General features: G+C 36.3%; 1 protein-coding gene across 2 annotated transcripts in view; it reads right to left on the reverse strand.

The window, feature by feature from the left end:
• C4H8orf34 (chromosome 4 C8orf34 homolog) overlaps nt 1-20,948 on the reverse strand; it is a 378,696-nt gene that overhangs the window by 130,170 nt on the left and 227,578 nt on the right. The window lies entirely within an intron of this gene.

Genomic DNA, 20,948 nt, shown 5'->3' on the forward strand with positions numbered 1-20,948 from the left:
ATTTGTTCTTATCCTTACCAAAAGAGGGACATGAAGTTTCAAAAAAATAAATTATAATCTTGCCAAAACATAATACATTATTTGAGGTTATAACCTAGATAAGGAGGTAAATCATTCTTTCCTGACAAGGCTATAGACTATCTAAACATCTTAGACCCTTCACAAAACAATCAAGAGTATTTCTGGTTTAACTGGATATTGTAACAAACAAGTATCAAATTTTCCTGAGATTGTGACAACTTTTAGTGTGCGTCCTCAATAGGCTTTCTATCATCTGAAGAAGACTTGTCAATAGACTTCTTCCATAGACAATACCAGCTAAAATCTTTTCATCTTCTTGCATATGAGCAAGCTGGGCAAGCCTACTGAGTTTTAACTCAGTTTCATGGGAGTCATAAAAACTCACCACCTTGACCTGGTTGCAAAAGCTTCTTCCCCTTGTTTTAAAGGCAATAACCATCCCTTCAAAACTTGGTGCTTTTGCTAAACTGGTTATATAGCCTTCTCTCTCGATCTTATGGATCTGTGTCCCTCATACAACACAGACTTTACCACTATCTGAGAACACGGCACTTTCCAGCTAGCTAATTAGCTTCTGTGAGATTCTGTTAGTGTCTCATCCTCACATTACTATTTACCACTGCAACACATTGATATGCCCCTCTCCTGCCCCTACCAGAAGAAGAGAACCTCACAATTTTCTTAGCTCGGTTAGGGAACTTACTATATCCCCACTCAGTTTTTTTGAGGACTCCCATGGAGAAGTCTGGCCTAAATTTGTTGACAGATCATACCTCAAAAATTCAAAATGGAGCAGAAGATGCTATCACCAATTTAAACTTGACTCTGGAATACAGTCCTCCACGTGAAGTAAAATTAGTCTAGGTGACAGAATGATTACACTTACGTGAGCCTGTCAACTAGACAAAAGACCACAGAGTATATATGGGAGCTAAAGGAAATAATCTCTGGCAGATCATTTTGCCAAACAAATGGCCTTAACCAAGGTTTTGATCCAATCTAAACTCAAAAGATAAATCCGTAAAGGAATTCAAAGAGACCATTATAAAATATCAACATTTAGTCCCTCAATTTGAAAAACATAAAATGGAAAAAAATGTGGCTCTAGCTTCATTTACCTAATCTCTGGTACTCTCAAGACAACTGCTTGGTGGCACTAGGTGATTTCAAAGGTATATTAGCTAAATTTCTCCATCACACTACCCATCATAGTACAGATAAATCGGTTATTATCTTATATTTGCAAGGCTGGTACACTTTAAAAAGCCAGGTGAGGTATTTTTTAAGTTACATGGACTTGTCATCAGCATAATTCTAGGAAAACTGTAAATATGGTACCTCACCAGAAACCAAAGCTTCAACGGTCCTTTGAACATCTTCTGATGGATTTTACATGCCTTCTACTTTCCATGAGATTTCTATGTTTTAGTTATTGTATGTCTATAGAATTTCAGGATGGGTTGAAACATTTCTTTGTTGAAAAGCTATGGTCTTTATGGTTGCTAAAAATCTGCTCAATTCTGTGTTTTTCTGACCTTGGGAATATATACTTTTTCTAATCAAGTGACCAAGGCACACCTTTCACAAGAAATACTATTAAAGAACTTTGTAAGGTATTACCCCTTATTCAGAAACCATATTGCGCTTACCTCCTACAAAGTTCTGAAAAGCTAGAAAGAATCAGTGATGTCCTTGAAATAAAACTAACCAAGATTTCAGAACCTTGAGCTCTTTTAGTCAAAGGGACTCCCACCTACCCTTAAAGCAGTATGGTTTGCTCCTCCAGGGATACATTGTTTGCTTCGCTGTGAACTGGTAACTGCAAGGCCCCCATGATTAAGGATTTTACCTGTGATATTATACTCATGTACACAGACATCATAAAATATTAAAGGTTAAGGGTAGATTCAAATAGTCTTCTTAAATGGCCTCTTTCATGATATTCAGCTATGAGATTTCATCTGTTGGAAGATACATTGGGGAAAAGCTGCTCTTGAGCCTCAGTGGAAAGACTCTATCAGATAGTGTTAACAACAGATATAAAAGTAAAACTCCCTGATAAGTCCTTAGGTTCACATTTCACGACTAAAGAAGCAATCTGGAATCAACCAGATTGGAAGGCTAGCCTAATAGGGAATTTCATCTAAAGATTCTCAGAGATTCTTTAGAAGCAGCAGATCTTCCCAGTAGACAATGACCCAAGACTCAAATTTAGAATAATCCACCAGAAATAGTGGGCAGCTCCTGCACAAGATGCTGGATCAAAACCCCTGCCTAATTCATATTTTGTTTTTTATCTGCTGACTTATAATCATTCTTCATTTTCTAGAGACCCCTCATTATTGCCATGCCGAAAGGCGCTTTTTCTTTTATTTCCCTCTTACTAAAATTAGATTAGAACATAATCATAATAACACCAATTTCAGATTATCCTAGCAATAACCTTCAAGCTTACTGATTGCTGGACTATGTTATTCCTCACTAGACCCTAATGATGAAAATCTAAGGGAAATTCCAATCTATGGAAATGAGATCAAAGGGAATTACGACCAATGGTGTTTTCACTTGTACCTACAAGGACAAATGACCTTAAACAGATTAATTTGTGATTCTGCTAGAGTTCCTCTCTTACAGAAAAAGAGAGGGACCTTCTTAAATCGAGGGGTCAATTATTTGTCATCTAGACTAAAAGAAATACAAATACATAAGCCAGCCAATGTGAGGCCTTTGTTCTAACCTCATGTTATGAATAATTCCTTTTTTTCTGGATATCCATGTGTTCTTACCAGATACTACTTCCTTTGCAGCTGGAATAACTAGTCTTCCTTGTCTCACTAATTATCTCATGCACATTAAGAATAGTTTTACAGAATTTATCTGTACACAGACACTCTAATTGTATAAATCACCAAATCTGGAAATTATAATTGAGTCACAAGCTCCAAAAATGAGCCTATCCTTCATTATTCAAGCACATGACCTAAGAGGTTATAAATTCAGAATTTATACAAACAATCAAAACAGTGTTTCCAATTGTAAGAATCATACAAACAAAAAACTGTAAGACAGGTGTCATTTTAACTCTGGCAGAAGTTATAAAATTATACCCTTATAATCTAGATGGAATATAGATCAATCTCCATTCCTTGGCAAGAGTAGTAATAGACAATTTAAATTTCTTGTGCACTTAGTCATGATGGTATCTCTGCCATTGCTTAGACTTCTTGCTATACTTGGCCCAATGAAATACCTAAGTTAGAGAAGGCTATATATCATCTTAAGGGAAAAAGCTATATGGCTCTGTAAGATGGATCTTTATGACCTGTGGAATTATTCTCTTGGCCTTAGCTGGACATTCAGGTTTCTGGTTCTGAAGCATCTTAAGTGGACTTTTAATTATTCTTGTTTATGTCACAGTGGTCATGATACCAGTTCATTTAACTTTACCAGCTTAATACGTAATACTTAGTGCAAGTTTTAAATGCTTCTATCAGCCACTTCTTTATCAGATGATCACCGCGCGATGATACAACATTAAAAAGATTAAGAAACCCTTTGATACAATTGATTATGGAGACAAGTGAACAATCATCAAACACTGAAGATACGGATCTTTTGCCCAACTTCCAGCAAGGAGAGAATGACAAAAAGAGAGGATTTAGACACTGAACATACAAGATAGTGGAAAGATCATACAGGATATTAGAACACTATCCACAACCTCTGTTGGAATCGACCAGGGAAGCCTCAGCAGCAGTTAGCCCCCAAATATTCAGGACTTGGTTCATAAAGGCCCGCTTTCTTCCTTTAACTCCATTTCCAACTCAGAACCAATCAGAGAAAGTCAAATATGCTCTCCAAACCAAATGCTTCTAGTTAGCTTACCTCCAGGTCCCCATGCCAACAACTTATAATCAAAACATACTCAGGCCATCCATCCACCCCATCTCCTCCCCTGACAAATGGTAGAATCTCCTTGCCAGAATTCTCTTTCTACTTGCAAATTCAAGAGGGGTATTTCATAAGGCCTTTTTTTTTTTTTTTTAAAGATTTTATTTATTTATTTGACAGAGAGAAATCACAAGTAGATGGAAAGGCAGGCAGAGAGAGAGAGGGAAGCAGGCTCCCCGCCGAGCAGAGAGCCCGATGTGGGACTCGATCCCAGGACCCTGAGATCATGACCCGAGCTGAAGGCAGCGGCTTAACCCACTGAGCCACCCAGGCGCCCCCATAAGGCCTTTTGAAGATAGCCGAACTACCCTATTTACATCTGGTTATCATCTTTTTTTTTTTTTTTTTTTTTTCTAGCTCAGAATAACTATCACAGTGTGGGTTAAAAAGGGAACCCTAGAGTGAGAAGACTGCTAGAATTTACTTGCTGGTTCATTGGAGACTTTAGGGTGCTGTAAGCTAAATACTTCAGCAGCTGTGGTGGCTGTGAACTGTCCAATGCAGCTGTGATGACGGCGGTGCAATTGGCTTTTGAAATCTTGAGAGAAGCCTTATCCTGAGAAATACTCAACCTTTCATTCCTTACCAATATCAGTTCTGCCACAGAACATCAGTAAGCTCCTAAAAACTATTGAGTACTCCCCAAGCTTTAAAGGGTGAAACAACGAGAAAGAATCCGGCATCCTGTTTAGTCATGAAAGAATACTAATAATCTATGCTTAGTTTGCAAAGGAAAAAAAATACAAATCTAGGTCCCCATGGCTCCATTTCCTTAACAACTTTATTATAGGGAGCAGGTGTCTAGGATTAAATAAATCAAAAGAAGGAAACAGAAATGCCTAAACTTAAAAAAAAATTTTGGAAAGTTTACACAAATTGAAAGAGAGAGAGAAAAACAAATTAAAGAATTTAAGAAAGATCCTGTCCGAGGAATTTTCAATACCGGATAAGTCAAGGGACGAAATGCCGAGCACATTTTCTGAATATAGAAAACTTAGAATCTAAGAACATCAATGCTTTCACTGTTTCCTTCTTCGTTTCTTCCTTCCCTCCTTCTCTGCCTCCCTTGCTCTTTTCCTCCCTCCCACCCTCTTTCTCTTTTGTCCTTCCTTCCTTCCTTTCTTCCATCTTTCCTTTCTTCCTTCTTTTTTTTCTTCCCTTGGGGCCTTTCCTTTTTCTTTTTTTTTTTTTTTAAAGATTTTGTTTATTTATTTGACAGACAGAGATCATAAGTAGACAGAGGAGGCAAGCAGAGAGAGGAAGGGAAGCAGGCTCCCTGCTGAGCAGAGAGCCCTATGCGGGACACAGAGCTCCATCTCAGGACTCTGAGATCATGACCTGAGCTGAAGGCAGAGGCTTTAACCCACTGAGCCACCCAGGCGCCCCAAGGGGCTTTTTCCTAAATAAAATATTCTCCAAGATATTCCCCCCACCATAGGCAGCCCGGTGTTGTAGATAAAGTCAATAGGCCATATACCATCTTTGTGGAAAGTAGATACAAATTCAGTCTATTAAGGAGAGACTCTAAGCAACGAGAAATTTCTTTAAAGCAATCAGGAATACATTTTTTCATCAGAGAACTTCATAATTCTTCTTCTTCTTTTTTTTTTTTTTTAGATTTTTAAAATTTATTTATTTGACAGAGAGATAGAAATCACAAGTAGGCAGAGTCAGGTGGAGAAAAAAGGGGAACAGAGAGCAGAGAGCCCAGCAGAGAGCTCGATGCGGGATTCGGGGCTTCATCCCAGGACCCTGGGATCATGACCTGAGACGAAGGCAAGGCTTTAACCCACTGAGCCACCCAGGTGTCCCCTATTTTAATTATACAGAATATTTTCAGTTTTCTAACTTAAATCTCTTTGATAAAGAAATTATTAGAAAGCTAAATAAATTAAGTAAGAAGTGAGTAAAAAATATAGGCCAGAACAAGTGGTAAATGACTTTTTGGAAGGATGGAAGAACAGGAAAATGTACACAGATTTAAAAGTACATAGTATTTTGGGGAATGTTATATAGCTCTTTGACTATAACCTGAAATGCGCAGGGATATTAGGATGCAACACTGAAAAAGAGCTTAGCCTCAGATAATGAAGGGTGATAAAGTGATCAAATCTATGTCTTAAAAGGATAACTGTAGGTATATTTATTAAAATAAACAATTTTCTAAAATTATAAAAATTTTTAGAAATATTCTTTTTGAACAATCTCTATAATTTGAACAAAAATTCTTTTTGCTACAATCTCGATAATAAAGAGATATATATTATATGTAATAAATATATAATCTTGATAAAATACTCTTCATTGAAATCAATACATTGAACTATCATATTTAGTGAATAAATTTATAAATATATTACTCATAGCTATAAATGCATTTCTCATTAAGATATTCTTACAGGGGCACCTGGGTGGCTCAGTGGGTTAAAGCCTCTGCCTTCGGCTGGGGTCATGATCCCAGGGTCTTGGGATTGAGCCCCACATCGGGCTTTCTGCTCAGAAGGGAGCTTGCTTCCCCCACTCTCTCTCTCTGCCTGCCTCTCTGCCTACTTCTGATCTGTCAAATAAATAAATAAGTAATCTTAAAAAAAAAAAAAAAAGATATTCTTACATAAGAGTATACTATTGGGGGCACCTGGGTGGCTCAGTGGGTTAAAGCCTCTGCCTTCCGCTCAGGTCATGATCCCAGCGTCCTGGGATCGAGCCCCACATTGGGCTCTCTTTTCTGTGGAGAGCCTGCTTCCTCCTCTCTCTGCCTGCTTCCCTCCCTGCTTGTGATCTCTCTCTCTGTCAAATAAATAAATAAAATCTTTTAAAAAAAAAAAGAATATACAATTGTACATGCAAATAAATATCAAGAATGTATTTGATAGGGGTGCCTGGGTGGCTCAGTGGATTAAAGCCTCTGCCTTCGGCTCAGGTCGTGATCCCAGGCTCCTGGATCGAGTCCCATGTCGGCTCTCTGCTCAGCGGGGAGCCTGTTTCCCTTCCTCTCTCTCTCTCTCTCTGCTTGCCTCTCTGCCTACTTGTGATCTGTCAAATAAATAAATAAAAATCTTAAAAAAAAAAAAAGAATGTATTTGATATAGTTTATATAATCAATATATTATAGAACTGTACCATCCAAGTCAGTGGTCATTAGCCACATGTCATTATGGAGCACTTAAATGACTGGTTTGAATTACAATATGCTGTTAAGAGTAAAGTAAACATGGGATTTAGAAGACTTAGTACAAAGAAAATAATACAAAATAACTTTTATGTTGACTATTTGTTGAAATAATAATAGTTTGGGTATAGTGGATTAAATAAACTTTATTATGAAAATGAATTTTACCTATTTTTTCATTTTTTTAATGTAACTACTAGAAAGTTGAAAATTACGTATGTTGCTCCAGTTTGTGGCTCACATTGTATTTCTATTGGACAGTGCTATTCTAGAACATATAGTTCATGAATATATTAATAAAAGCTATATTTTCAAATAAATTAAACTATGCTATGTCTTATAGCTTTAGACTAAATTACATGCCTTAAATTGATGCAAATAACGGTTACTGAATATATGCAAGAATAATATTTCTGTGAATAACAGAATCATATTCATTGACTCTATTCAAAAGATTATTTACTTTCAGTACTTGCTATCCTTCTATTTGGCTTTATTTTTTTCTTATAGCCCTTATCACTACATGAAAATATATTTATAAGTGTCTATATATATATAACCTGAATACACACACACACATATACACAAAAGACAACATACATACACCCCTGCAATTTTATTTTTAAAAAATTGTTTCTTTTCTGATACACACACACATATACACAAAAGACAACATACATACACCCCTGCAATTTTATTTTTAAAAAATTGTTTCTTTTCTGATACCTCAAGATAGGAATGAAGTCTCTCTCGTTTCCTGTCATAATCTCAGTGTTTCATTAGTGTGTCTAGCACAGGGTATTCATTGATATTTGCTGACTATAGGACTTTTTTTTTTTTTTTAGAGGATACCCCTGAGTTCCTGTGAGACTTTACTAAAGGCACCAGTCTCCAGGGGAGACTTCAGCATAATCTGATAAATTCAGTTAATTATTTGACAAATTGATCTTTTACGTGGAATTGGCTTTTCAAAAACAGTTTCTGAATACATTGGCTGCACTTGCCAACAGTCCTTTGGAAAAGAAAAAAACTGAAAACAGGGAGATGAGGCAGGAAGGAGAGCCTTATCAGGAGAGAATGTAGGAGCTTCTGAGGCCTAGAGCAAGAAAGACACAAGGAAAAGGAGAGAAATGTATTAGAAGGCCAAGTTAGAGGAAGACTCAATAGGGTTCGTGATTGAAAGTGAATCCGAGCAGGTATCCTCACACTAGCTTTTTGGAGCATATAGGAAGAGAGAATACCTTTGGTTTGGCCCATGCTGAGATGAGCTGTCTTCCAGATATCCAACCGGATGTTTGGTAAACAACAGAAGCGTAAGCCTAGGGCTAGGAAGGGAGTGTGGAGTGAAGCAAGAGACCACATTGGGGAGAAAAGCAGTTCTCAGCCTAGCAGTTAAAATCAAGCAGGGTCAGTTCTTATTTTAAGTTTCTCTACAGGTGAAATGATACATTATATTAATATTGTATTGTAAAAGAGAGTGTCAAACTTGGTTTTTGTTTTGTTTTTTGTTTTTTTTTTTTTATCATAGAAAACACAGCTATTTATTTTTAAAGGTAGCCTATAAAATTGTGTGGCAACCTTTGACTCACGGGGACACTATTGAGAAAAATGAACTAATTTACGACTAAAGACTGTGAGCACTTTATCTTTATGCAATCTAAACCAAGAATTAATCAAGCAAAGAACTGTTTTGATTTAATTTAAGGAACTAACAGCTGCCTAGATGCAGTAATCTCAAGACTTTCATTTCATTCAAGTGTAATCCATGAAATAATTTACAGCTGCTTAAGCTAGACAATGTGGGATATGAGTGAATTTTCACATCTGTTTCTGGGAACCTTATAACGAAAATGAAAAGCTTTCCAAACATAAGTCCCTTCACAGTGATTCAGTGAAGGGTTACATAAGAATTATATGGCAGTTTTTTCCTGCATTGCAATTGGTTTGTTGATTTACGTTGATAGTGCTCATCTGGTCAAATATTTTAAGCAGATGTTATATATTCTGAGTGAATTATTAAAAATAAAACAAATGTTGAGAAAGTATATAAGAAATTAGACAAGTTTAAATAAAAATATTTATGAAATTTTTTTTGGTTATGTGAAACAGCTATAGTTCCTTATAACAAGGAAAGAAAAAATGGAGAGCATTTGCTGGGACAAATTCTGGTTGAAAGGTATAGGAAAAATGTTAAGGCCATGCTTCCATGGGTGCTTTTTCTAAGATCATGCCTGAAATATGAGTTCAGCATTCTTTCTTGGTACATCAGAATAGTACAAGTTAACCAGATTTATAAATAGTAAAAATAAAGATATCAAAAATTACAGGCTGTAAAATTTTAGAATGACCTTAATTTAAAAAAATTAACTTAGAATTGCATTTGGAAAAAAAATTTCTTGTGGAATTTAAATGCTGTGCTGGTTTCCCTCTTTAATAACATGAGAGAGAGCAGGTTGCAGAATATTTACTTTCCTTGACCACATGAGATCAATAAACAAAGAAAGTGATTAGACCAGTAAGTTAGGGAAAATGTTTATAGTAATTTAAGTTTACATGTCTTCTGTATCTTCTACTATTAACTGAAAAGAGTAAAAACTTCCTGAGATATCTTTACTAGCTACCAGTTCCTGTTTAATTTCTTTGACCTTCAAGAGCCAAACATATCATGACCACAAACATTTGTAAAAATTTAGGCTAGAATTTGTTCACTTAGATTGCAAATGAATCACAAGACTTGTGCTAATTGAACCCATCATGTTGTAAATTGTGAAGGCTTTTCTGTTAGTCGGAAAAATTAAGACATCTGGGAGTGGTTTTCTCTTGCCAGTCTGCAAGAAAATACTACTGCTTCTAGCAAATTCAAATCCAGACACTACCCAAAGTCTGGTTTCTGTATCAGTGTATCTTTATTTTTTTTAATTTTCACCCACCACAAATCAAGAGATTATATTGTACAAACAACAACAAAAAATAATAGCTTTCCCTAAAATTTTTTTCACTCTTGGAAGGTGTTACAGATAGAGATTGTGAACAATTCTCTTCCATGAAACTTACTGAAATTCCGGGCATGTGGACTCATGTCAGGTTAAGTTTTATAAGCACAATGGCCTGATAGAACTGAAAGCTCAGTTACAGCCCTAATTGAAGTGAGGACACACTGTGGACAACAGAGAACTAGAGACTGAATTAGAGGAGTAGCATTAGGGACAGGATTTGGGGGATAGAGGGGGAGGCTCAAACAGGAGATCAGCAAAAAGCTTAGGAGTAGAGGTGTTCAGGAAGACAACTGGAAAACAGAATGTGAGGCAAGCCAGGAGGAAGGTGTAGACATGGCAAGGCAGAGATGGTATCTAGGTAGGTCAAAGGGAAAGGTTGATTAATCTGAAAGACTGGGATTAAATCAATTATTATAAGGTGATGAGTAAAACAGTGTAATTTTTTCAAATATATAAATCACCACAAAAATCTTACAAAAGATTATCATTTTTACTACTGTTTAAATGTGTATTTATTCCAGTTTAATTTCCCTGAGATGTGTCTCTGGGTAAAGCACTCATGTAATTATTATCTCTCAAGAGTGAAAAGGCATTTCTCATCCCAATGGTTATAGAATGACTGTCGGCTGTATTAGCCACCCTTATGTTATAGAAAATATGATTTCAGCCACTAGGGGAGATACAACATACAAACATCTACTCTTTTTGTTTTTAAACTAATTGTTAACCTTATTAAAAATAATTTTCATGTTCTTACAGGTTCTATGTTAAATAAATAAGGTCATATGTTGAAAAGTCCCTATGTGCACTTTATTAATTTGTTGACTGCTAATGAACTTTGACCATCAACCTAATGTATATACCCTATGCCATATTTGGTGACATTTTGATTTTTGATCCAGACCATGATTATTAATCAGGCTCATTTTGATGAGTGTTTCTGCATTGATAATATAATTTGCCAACTCAGAATAAGTCCTTGGGAGAAAGGATGATAAATTTATACACTAATTGCTATAGTTTTAAGACTAGCAGTTAAATTTTCGATGTCCATGCTCTAAACTTATTTTTAGTAGAGTTGACTCTACCTGAAGTCAGTTTACTTATTGTACATGGTACAAATACACAGAAGTAAATTACTGTGATATTTGTGATTAAACTCAGGTTTCATTGTTAGTTTACTTTTTTCTTGGATTTCAGTTGTAACCTATCTTAGGTCATTGACATCTTCTACCACAATCCTCCTTTCCTCTTTCTTTTCTTATATTCTATCTTCATTTTTAAGAAGACTTCATTTTTAAGTCTTCAGCTTTGATCGTATTCTTCCTTCATGAGATCCTTGACACTGTAGAGTTCTTTTGCTCCATTGTAAATCCTTTGTGCTTTGCTTTACTCCTTCTTTCAACTTCATGCTAGTGATACTGAGATTTTTCATCTCATCATGGGCTATTCTCAATTGGGCAAATTTTAGCTAACTAAATGCACATTTAAGAACTTTCTCAAAGTTAGATAAAGAAGTATATCATCATGCTTGTCATATTTGTTGGACTTCTAAATTCAATACGGTTAATCCAATAATAGCATTAAGTAGCACAGCTACCCCTCTTCCTGTCCCCTCTACACTCTTTTTAATTCTGTTTTATACTCGGTCCTTCAGAATGAATCTTAAAAGAATCAAATTTTAGGAAAATAAAAAAAGATCATGGCTGCCCATATACTATAATTGCTACTGATGTATTTTGGCTGTGGTTGCCAACTCATTCTCCCTTGTGGTGTGCCACAGGCAAGAAGCAAGCACAAGACATACCTTTCCCATCACTGAGATGAGAGCCACATGCCACAAGATGTTGCCACCCTGTCTGACACACTATAAATTCTCTTTCCATTCTATGCTGCTTTCTTGAAATTTACATTCTGTTCTCATCCTTTACACTTCAAGCCGTAAAACACTGCTACCCCAAATGAAATTTTACAAAACCATTTTCAACTTTCTTCCATTTTCTTGGATACTTGCCTCTATGGAACTATTCTTTATAACATGTCATGTGTCATGGTATCACCCAAGAACTCATCTCATATCCTCTATTATCTAAATGTTTGAGTTTTCTAAAAATGGATATTTCAAGATAAGAAAAAAATAAAAACCAAAAAAATATACAAATTGGTTATACAATGTACTCCTTCTATAACAACCCTAGCTTCTTTCTGTGCCTTGAACAACCCAAAAATGTTAATGTCTTCAGGTCTCTAGAATTACTGTGCTTCCTAACTGGTGCCCTTTCCCTAGACATGACCATACTGCTGTGCTCAAATACTGACATTTAATAGGGGACTCCCTTGACTATTCTATCTAACAGAGCATCATTAATCATTGCTTATTCTTTTTATCCTTCCTTATCTCCAGAACATTTGTTACATTCTATAAGTACATTTTATATTTATTTGTTCATCATTTGATTCTCCACTAATAAATTTCCAGGAGGGTAGAGACTGTCTTATATTTCCTGTACAGTCCCTGGAATGTAATAGATGCTCAATAGGTATATGATGAATGAATGAGTGAATGAATCATCCCCAAACCATATCCATGCCATTGTTATTCCATTTCATTGATAAATAAGGTATATTATAGATAAGGCCCCTTGGAAAATGTGAAGCAATTCCCCAAGACACAGGGTATTAACTGGAAGAGACAGTAACTGAAGCTTGACTGGTTTGACTTCATGGGTGAGGGTCAGCTTTTATATATATACATATTAATGCCTACAACAAATGATTTCCCAAATCAGTGCTCATATAAATTATTATTAGCATAGCATTACTTACCTTCTGTGTTTCAATAAACTTATATCAAGTTAATTCCATGTATGATACTATTTTCCAATATAAAAAGTTGAGAGGAAAACTATCATTTGTTCAGTGTCAGTTATGTTTTAATCACTCTTTTATGTGCTTTTCAGATGTTACACCTTATTTTGCCCTACACAAGGACCCTGTAAGGCAACTGTTCTCAACGACAGGCAATTCATCCCCCCACCACCTCCCTCTACAAGGAGACATCAGAATATGTCTGAAGTCATTTTTTTTGTTGTCATAACTGAGGGGGAGAGAGTGGTGGATACTACTGGGATCTAGTGGGTAGAGGCCAGCCTCTCACCACCAAGAGTGTCAATAATGTCCAAAATGTCAGTAGTGCTGAAGCTGAGAACCCCTGCTGTAAGCCTTCTTTTCTTCCCTTAGCTGCATTACAGGCAGGTACCTTAGATGAATAAAATGGAAGGGATAAGAAAACTGAGTATTGCCAGGATGTTAAGGAGCTTTGGAAGTTAAAACAATAATGTAGGCCAAGTTAAGCCTATGGATTCTGACAATTGAGCCAGACTTTAGTTTGATCAGGTCACACAGCTGATATGTTGTGCAGCCTGGATTTGAACATTAAGGTGATGTTTTCTCAACCATAGCATGACACTCTATTCATACTACATTGCTGATTAACTCTATGTTACACAAAGATGGCTTAGTCTGCAGGAGCTACTCTGCTTTTACCGTAACACCAATCTCACTAACATATCTCATCATACACCCTCATTCCAAACGATATCCAATGGATATTATTCCTGAAAATTTCATAAGACTATGGAAGAGATAGTCTCTTGACTATCTATCTTTTGCTTTAAAGGAATAAAATTTTATTTATTTGAGAGAGAGAGCGAGAGAGCAAGCACAAGGTGGGATGGGGGGTGCAGAAAGAGGGAGAGAAGTAGGTTCCCAGCTGAGCAGAGAGCCCAACACAGGGCTTGATCCCAGGCCCATGGGATCATGACCTGAGCCAAAGGCAGATGCTTACCCTACTAAGCCACCCAGGCACCCTTGACTATCTATCCTGACTTTTGACTTTTATTGAATTTTGGACGGCAAAACTTGCCCCAACCACCTTTAAAGGTTTTGGGTATTTCATCAGTTTTTGCTCCCTAAGGCTCCTCCAGATTTTGCATCCCATCTTTTCTGATTCTCCCACCTTTCCTAACTACAGCCTCATCCACAGTCCTTCTAGAGTACAACTGAACTTATTCTCAGTTTCTGTCCCCACTCAACACCATGATTAATAGCGCAAACATTTCCCCTTGAGATTCATCATCTTTATGAAATCGTTTCTGCCATGACCATTTATTACAATGTCTTTTAGTATGACAAAAGCGCAAATTTTACGGCTGTATCGTTCATTATCCTACCACTCTGCTGGATGAACAATGCAAAAAGCACATATGTTCTGGTCCTTTCTCCACTCACAACATTGATTTCTTCACCCTTCAGGAGCACCATACATGAGAAAGAAAACAAGAAAAGTTATATAAGATTAATAATGCTGAACACATCTGTGTCAGGATGACCATAAGATGTTCCATAATCCCTGCTTTTAGTTCCTTATCCTTTTGTATAATCCTCTCCCCTCCAAGTATGGCTGAATATAATGACTTATCTTCTAAATAGTAGAATGAAGCCAAGTTGATTGGGTATCACTTGTGTGATTAGGTTTTTTTAAAAACATGACATTCATCTTGCTAGCACATTTTCTCTACTGTTTGTTTGTGTTCCTTTGACTTGCACACTTTGATTAAATAAGTCACCCTGTTGTGGAGGTTCATGTGACAAGAAACGCAAGGTGGTTTCACCCCAACACCCAAGTAGGAACTGAGGTCCTCAGTCGGAAACCCTTGAGAGACCGAGTTCTGCCGACAAAGCTTTGAACCTGAAGGGAGATCCTTCCCCAGTTGAGCATCAGGAGCCCTGACTGACACCTTGATTACAACCTTTTAAGAAACCCCAAAATAGCTGGGCTGGGCCGATATGTGACCTGAAGAAACTGTGAGATAATAAATGTGTATTGTCTTAAGACTGTAAGTGTATGGTAATTGGTTATAAAGCTATTGGTAACAAATATAACATTCAAGTAATTTTTCTTTTCTCCAAATTATTTAGAATGAAATTCTTTCTGAAGCCTGAAAGAATTACTTTAGTGGGTAATTTTACATTAAATAATCTAACTTGAAGATTAGTTGAACTAATTAGTTGAAGATTAGTTGAACAAAATATATATAAGACAATTAAAATTTCAACCAACCTTATTTTAAGACACCTGGTCATTCAAATATTTCCTTAAAGTGTTTTCGCAGTTTCCAAATGGCTAGTAAAATTATGAATTAAAGCTGAATAGCTATCATAATTTAATATTTGTTCAAATTTATGATATATACAGCTAAGTTGTATGTAGAGTATTTTACATACAGTTCATAGTATATTGGAGTTCTGCCTATAATTATTTTATATAATACTTTCATCCATAGTTAATACTATCATGATGTACTTTTGTTATTTTAAATTATTATAAAATTTTGTAGCAACTGAATTTTCCCTTTGTAGTTGCAGTTCTTATTACAACTAGGATTTGATGCTGTATCTTAAATTTAAACCAAAATTATAACATCATTTGGGTAGGAAAAATATGATCTACTTTGTGAGTCTCAGATTCAGTATGTGGTTTTCATGACTACATTTTCACAAAAAAATAGAGTCAGCCAGTGGCAGCTTTTCATAGAAGGTACACATATATGCAGACAGATAGACACACATATACATGCATACAGACACACACACTCATACTCATATACACATGAACATACAAATGCACACATATAAACTTATGTACACACACATACCCAAACACACACACACACACACACACACACACACACACACTCTGCTGGAGGACTAGCATCATATGACCTATCATGTCACACTATCCTAACTCAGAATCTCCAGGATGGACTATTGCCATAGCTTAGATAAAGCCAGAGCCAGAGGAAAACTCATCCAACATTTCTGTGTTTCATCTTCTGGAACTTTTGAAATTAAAGCACTTTTTCATATAAAACACATTGAATATATTTCTAGATCTAGCTTCAATGTATTGGTGTTCCCACATTCAGACAAATATTTATATATTTCTAAGTCTATGGATCACTATTTCCTAACATGAACACTCTACTCCAGGAGGCTTGGTTTATTCACAGTGTCCAAAACATATGCAGACTGTTCCAGAACTAGTTATAAGTCAAATGGGTAAAAAATGTAGCATTCTTTATTTTTTATAAGTAATCTATAACTGGCCCATCCTTTTGCATAGGGGACAAATAAAAGAAAACTAGAAAACAATGATAATAAACTCTTAAATTTGCTTTTTAAAGGTATTTTCATTTCCTCCGGCTTAAACTTTCTTTTTCACAAGTGTAGTCTCTTTTTATCTTAGATATAGACAAATTTAGGTTCAAATTCCCCAAAAGGACTTTTTTTTCTTCTTTCAAGTTTCACTTTTCTCTCTTGCCAATTAAGGTGGCACCTGGATATTGAGTGAAGAGTATGTGTCCTCAGGACGATGGCTAGCAGGCAGTTACTGTGTGTGGACCCCCGATGCCCTCCTCTGTGCTCCTTGCTGGACACTGAGAAGACTGTGCTCATGCAGCCTGGGGTCAGGACATGGGTTATTTTCAGCATGGTTAGGAGACTGGCCATCATCCCTCCACCACTGATTCAGCCCCCTTCCATTCTGGGATCCTCTGAGTCCCACCTCCTTCCTCCTCCAGGACTCAGCATAGGCTGGGACATCACATCTCTGCTATGGGGTCCCTTTGCCCTCACTGTGGCAACTCCCTAACTCTAAATTCCCAGCTTTCCTCCATGTCCCTCCCAGGGCATGTAGGAGCTCCTGGGTCTCCTCCTCTTGACCTGGAGCTCAGGGAGAACTCTGAAAGTATCCTCTGAAGCCATCTTGCTAGTCCTCTTCTCTCTTCTCCTTTCTGTTCTTCACTGCTAGCCACATAAACAAAGACGGGAAATCAACAACCCAAGAGCTTTCAGAGTTTACATCAGCCAGTCTAAGGTTTCTGAGTAAAGGTTTTGTCACCTTCCTCCCCATTCTTAATCCATCTGGATGTTTCTACACCCTACATGACTGGGATTTGTATCCTGAGAGATGAACCAGGACATCTGTCTCTGATCTCCTAAGCTGGTCTGTCTTTTCCTACTATCCAGGATTGTACAAGATTTCCTCTTTCACTCTGTCAGCTGGGTACTTTCTTTACATCTCATTTTCCACTATGAATATGATCCATGATTAAATCTGGGGGGCTTTGCTTTAGAGATGCAAAGGGATCCTTTTGGACTTTGGAAAATACATTTCTATCCCCATAGGTCTTGCTTTAAGATGACTATATCCCTTTATCCTCAAGGAAGTTAGCTTTAAAAGGTAAAGCTTATCAGAACTAACCTTTCTTTCAGGCAGTACCTCTTTTTCCATGAGGTGATAGCTACACTGTGGTCAAAGGCAACAGGGAAGCATAACTTAAAGTTAAAAAATAATTTAAAAATTTTTAAAATTGGGGGGCACATGGGTGGGTCCATCAGTTATCTGACTCTTGATTTCGGCTCAAGTCATTGTCTCAGGGTCATGAGATTGATCCCCATGTTGGGCTCTGCACTGAGTGTGGAACCTGCTTAAGGTCCTCTTTCCCTCTACCCCTCCCCCCACTCACATTCTCTCTTTTTCTATCTAAAAAAAAATAATAATAATTTCTTTCAATGACAAAATATTATTGCTATTTTTCATGAAAACCTTGTTTCCCACATGTCTTGTTTATCGTAGGCTACACATTCTCACTCAAATTTTTATCTCAAATGCAAAGCCTCTCAGGGTTTCTCTTGCAATAAAAAAGTCTCTTTCCAGTTCAGCTCAAATGTTACTTCCTCCACGCAGTCTTTCTCATCACCTTAGTTCAGAGTCATGATTTATTTCTATTGAACTTCAATAAGGTATTACCCCTGGTGTTTGAAACTTAATATATTTGCTTTGCATCTTTATCTAATTTTTAATATTTGTCTGCTCATTCATTGACTTATACATCTGTACTTGAGAACTGACACATATGTGGATCCTCTTTTTCCCCTTCCGTACCATGTCCACTCACATAGGAAGCCTCCAAGCTGCAAACTGATTTTACATTTCTTAATTTCATCCAAATAATTTTGACCTTTTAAACGAAGTAACAGATTTTCAACTTTTGGCAGAGGTAAAGAATTGTATCTAAATAAAAAAATGAAAGAGAGATTTTTAAAAATCTAACAAGTATATGAATTGCAACTTTATAGTGAAATTAAGGGCCTTAGATATTTACTTCAGGAGTGTAATTTTGATCATCACTCCTGCTATTCTATTAAAAAGGTAAAGAGAACATGACTTTAAACATTCCTCACAATTATTTTAAGAAAATCAATACCTGTTTGAGACATTCAGATTACAAGATTACGGTAAGCTTTGAAGATTGATTTTTATCAAATTGAGAGATAGAAAGGGGTAGGTGATCCAAAGAGAAAACAGCACTTAAAAAGGCATAAAAATGGAAACACTCATAAAAAAATGTTTTCTTCATAAAAGAAGTTCAGACCATGGGACAAGAATTCCTACAGCTTTCTCCTCATTGTTTTTTTGAGGTTAATTCCAATAACCACCACCATTCTTACTTGCCTCCAGTCTCTCTGAAATCCCTGGGTTCAAAGTCAATTATCCAACCAATCAATGATTTTTATCCCATTTATAATAGCTAGGCTATATGCTCACAGTTACAACTTTCTAGAAGATATAATAAATATTTTTAATTTTCCCCATATGAAAAAATAACCATACTTTGCATTTGCAAAACCACTAATACCTACTCAAGTCAATGAAGCATTAAATAGTGCTAGAAATAAAGTTAGTCCTTTGTGGGATAGTCAACATCTTGTGAGGTAGCCAGGAATTTGAGATTTCTAAGCATGGGCATTTTATTGTGGATGTTGACTTATTAACTCAAACAGATCTATATGGCTCACAAGAGGAACTGTAGTAGCAAAAGGTCCAGACACACAGAGAAAGAACTTAGCAGAAGCAATGAAGTAGGGAAAGAAAAAGTATACTAACTAATTTATTTGTCAGTGCTCCTCATTAATTTTTAGTTCCTGAAAATCAGAAACCGTAGCATATTCATCTTTGTTACCCTAGTACCATGCACAGTTCTTGGAATATATTTAATAAATGTTTGTTGAATGTATACATAAGTAAAATGTTTTTATGGGAAATACAATTGGATGAGTAAAGTGATAATTAATTATGAAAGGTCTTGAATAGCAACATAGGTTGAAATGATCAGACAAGTAAAAGGTTTATTGAGCGGGGCGCCTGGGTGGCTCAGTGTGTTAAGCCGCTGTCTTCGGCTCAGGTCATGATCTCGGGGTCCTGGGATCGAGTCCCGCATCGGGCTCTCTGCTCAGCAGGGAGCCTGCTTCCCTTCCTCTCTCTCTGCCTGCCTCTCTGCCTACTTGTGATCTCTCTCTGTCAAGTAAATAAATAAATAAATCTAAAAAAAAAAAAAAGGTTTATTGAGCTAGGGCACAATATGATTTCTGTAGTATTTTAGAACATGGAGGGGTAAAATAGTTTAGTGGGTCAGTGTTATCTCTAGAGTCAGACTATTAAATTCAAATTCGGATTACACTTCCTACTAGCTACCAGCTGTGTGATTTGGCGCAAACTGTTTAACATCTCAGAGCCTCAGCTGCCCCATAAGTAAAATGAAGAAAAACAGTGGCTAACTCAGAATTATTATGTTGGTTAAATGAGCCAACACATGAGAAGTGCAAAACAGTGTCTGGCACATAGATAGCTGTCAATAAATGGTACTTGCATCATTATTAGTTCAAGATAAAAATGGATTTGAACTGGAGCACAGCTGGGAATGGGACCAGATGATTATTCTATTTCCCTAAAGCTATGGGGGAAGAACATTCCATCATTCCTCTTATTCAGTTCACAGGTACAACTGACTAGCATATTTTATTTACAAAGCTGTCCTTCACAAGTTTGATTTTTCTGAACTTTTCCAGGAAAATATAACAAATATTAAACTTAACAAATGTCATTTGACAACAAAGCTTTTCTCTTCTTACCCACTGAAGTACAAAACTTCATTGTTGGTGATTTTACTCTCGGTGCCTCTGCTTACCGTTTGTTGTTTGTGAGTACATGGACAATTGAAGTCAGAGACAAAACTAACATGCATTTTTGTGTTCCCTCTGTAATCAAAATTGTTAGCAGACTCAAAAATCTATAAACAGTGGATACTAAGCAATATAACAATCTACAGTAACCAATAAATTAGTTGATACTACAAAATGAATATTGGTAAAATAAAAGAAAAAGATTTTGATTTAATTTTAAAGACTAAGAAATTTAATTAGGAACTTTTCTTCCAATCTGACATAAAATAGTGCTATATATTGACTTCTATGAGTACTTTATGTTTAAAACTGTAATTGACTCGAAAGGCTTAAAGATATTTATGTATAAAATGCATCCACTGCTTTCAGTCTCAGCTAACAGTCTTATGAGAGACCTCCTGAGATACCAAGTTACTTTACCTTAGACCTAGGAGTTCTTCAATTTCTTTTTACCAAAATAAATGCAGCTGAACTGAATTGACAACTAAGAACAAGAACAAATACAGAAGTAGTTGTTTCTACCTTTCTTGTAAAAAGCTCATCAGTTCCCTCATTTCTTCCTAAACATTGCTATTTGTTTCCATCTCCACGCCTTAGCTCATGCTATTTCCCTGATGTCTCTCTATATAAATCACACCCTTGAAGACATGACTAAAGATTTACTATTATTGCAAAACTTTGATCCAAAATTTTCCAAAAAAAATCTTATTTATTCATCATTGGCA

Source organism: Neovison vison, chromosome 4 (assembly GCF_020171115.1).
Source record: "Neovison vison isolate M4711 chromosome 4, ASM_NN_V1, whole genome shotgun sequence".
Taxonomy (NCBI): Eukaryota; Metazoa; Chordata; class Mammalia; order Carnivora; family Mustelidae; genus Neogale; species Neogale vison.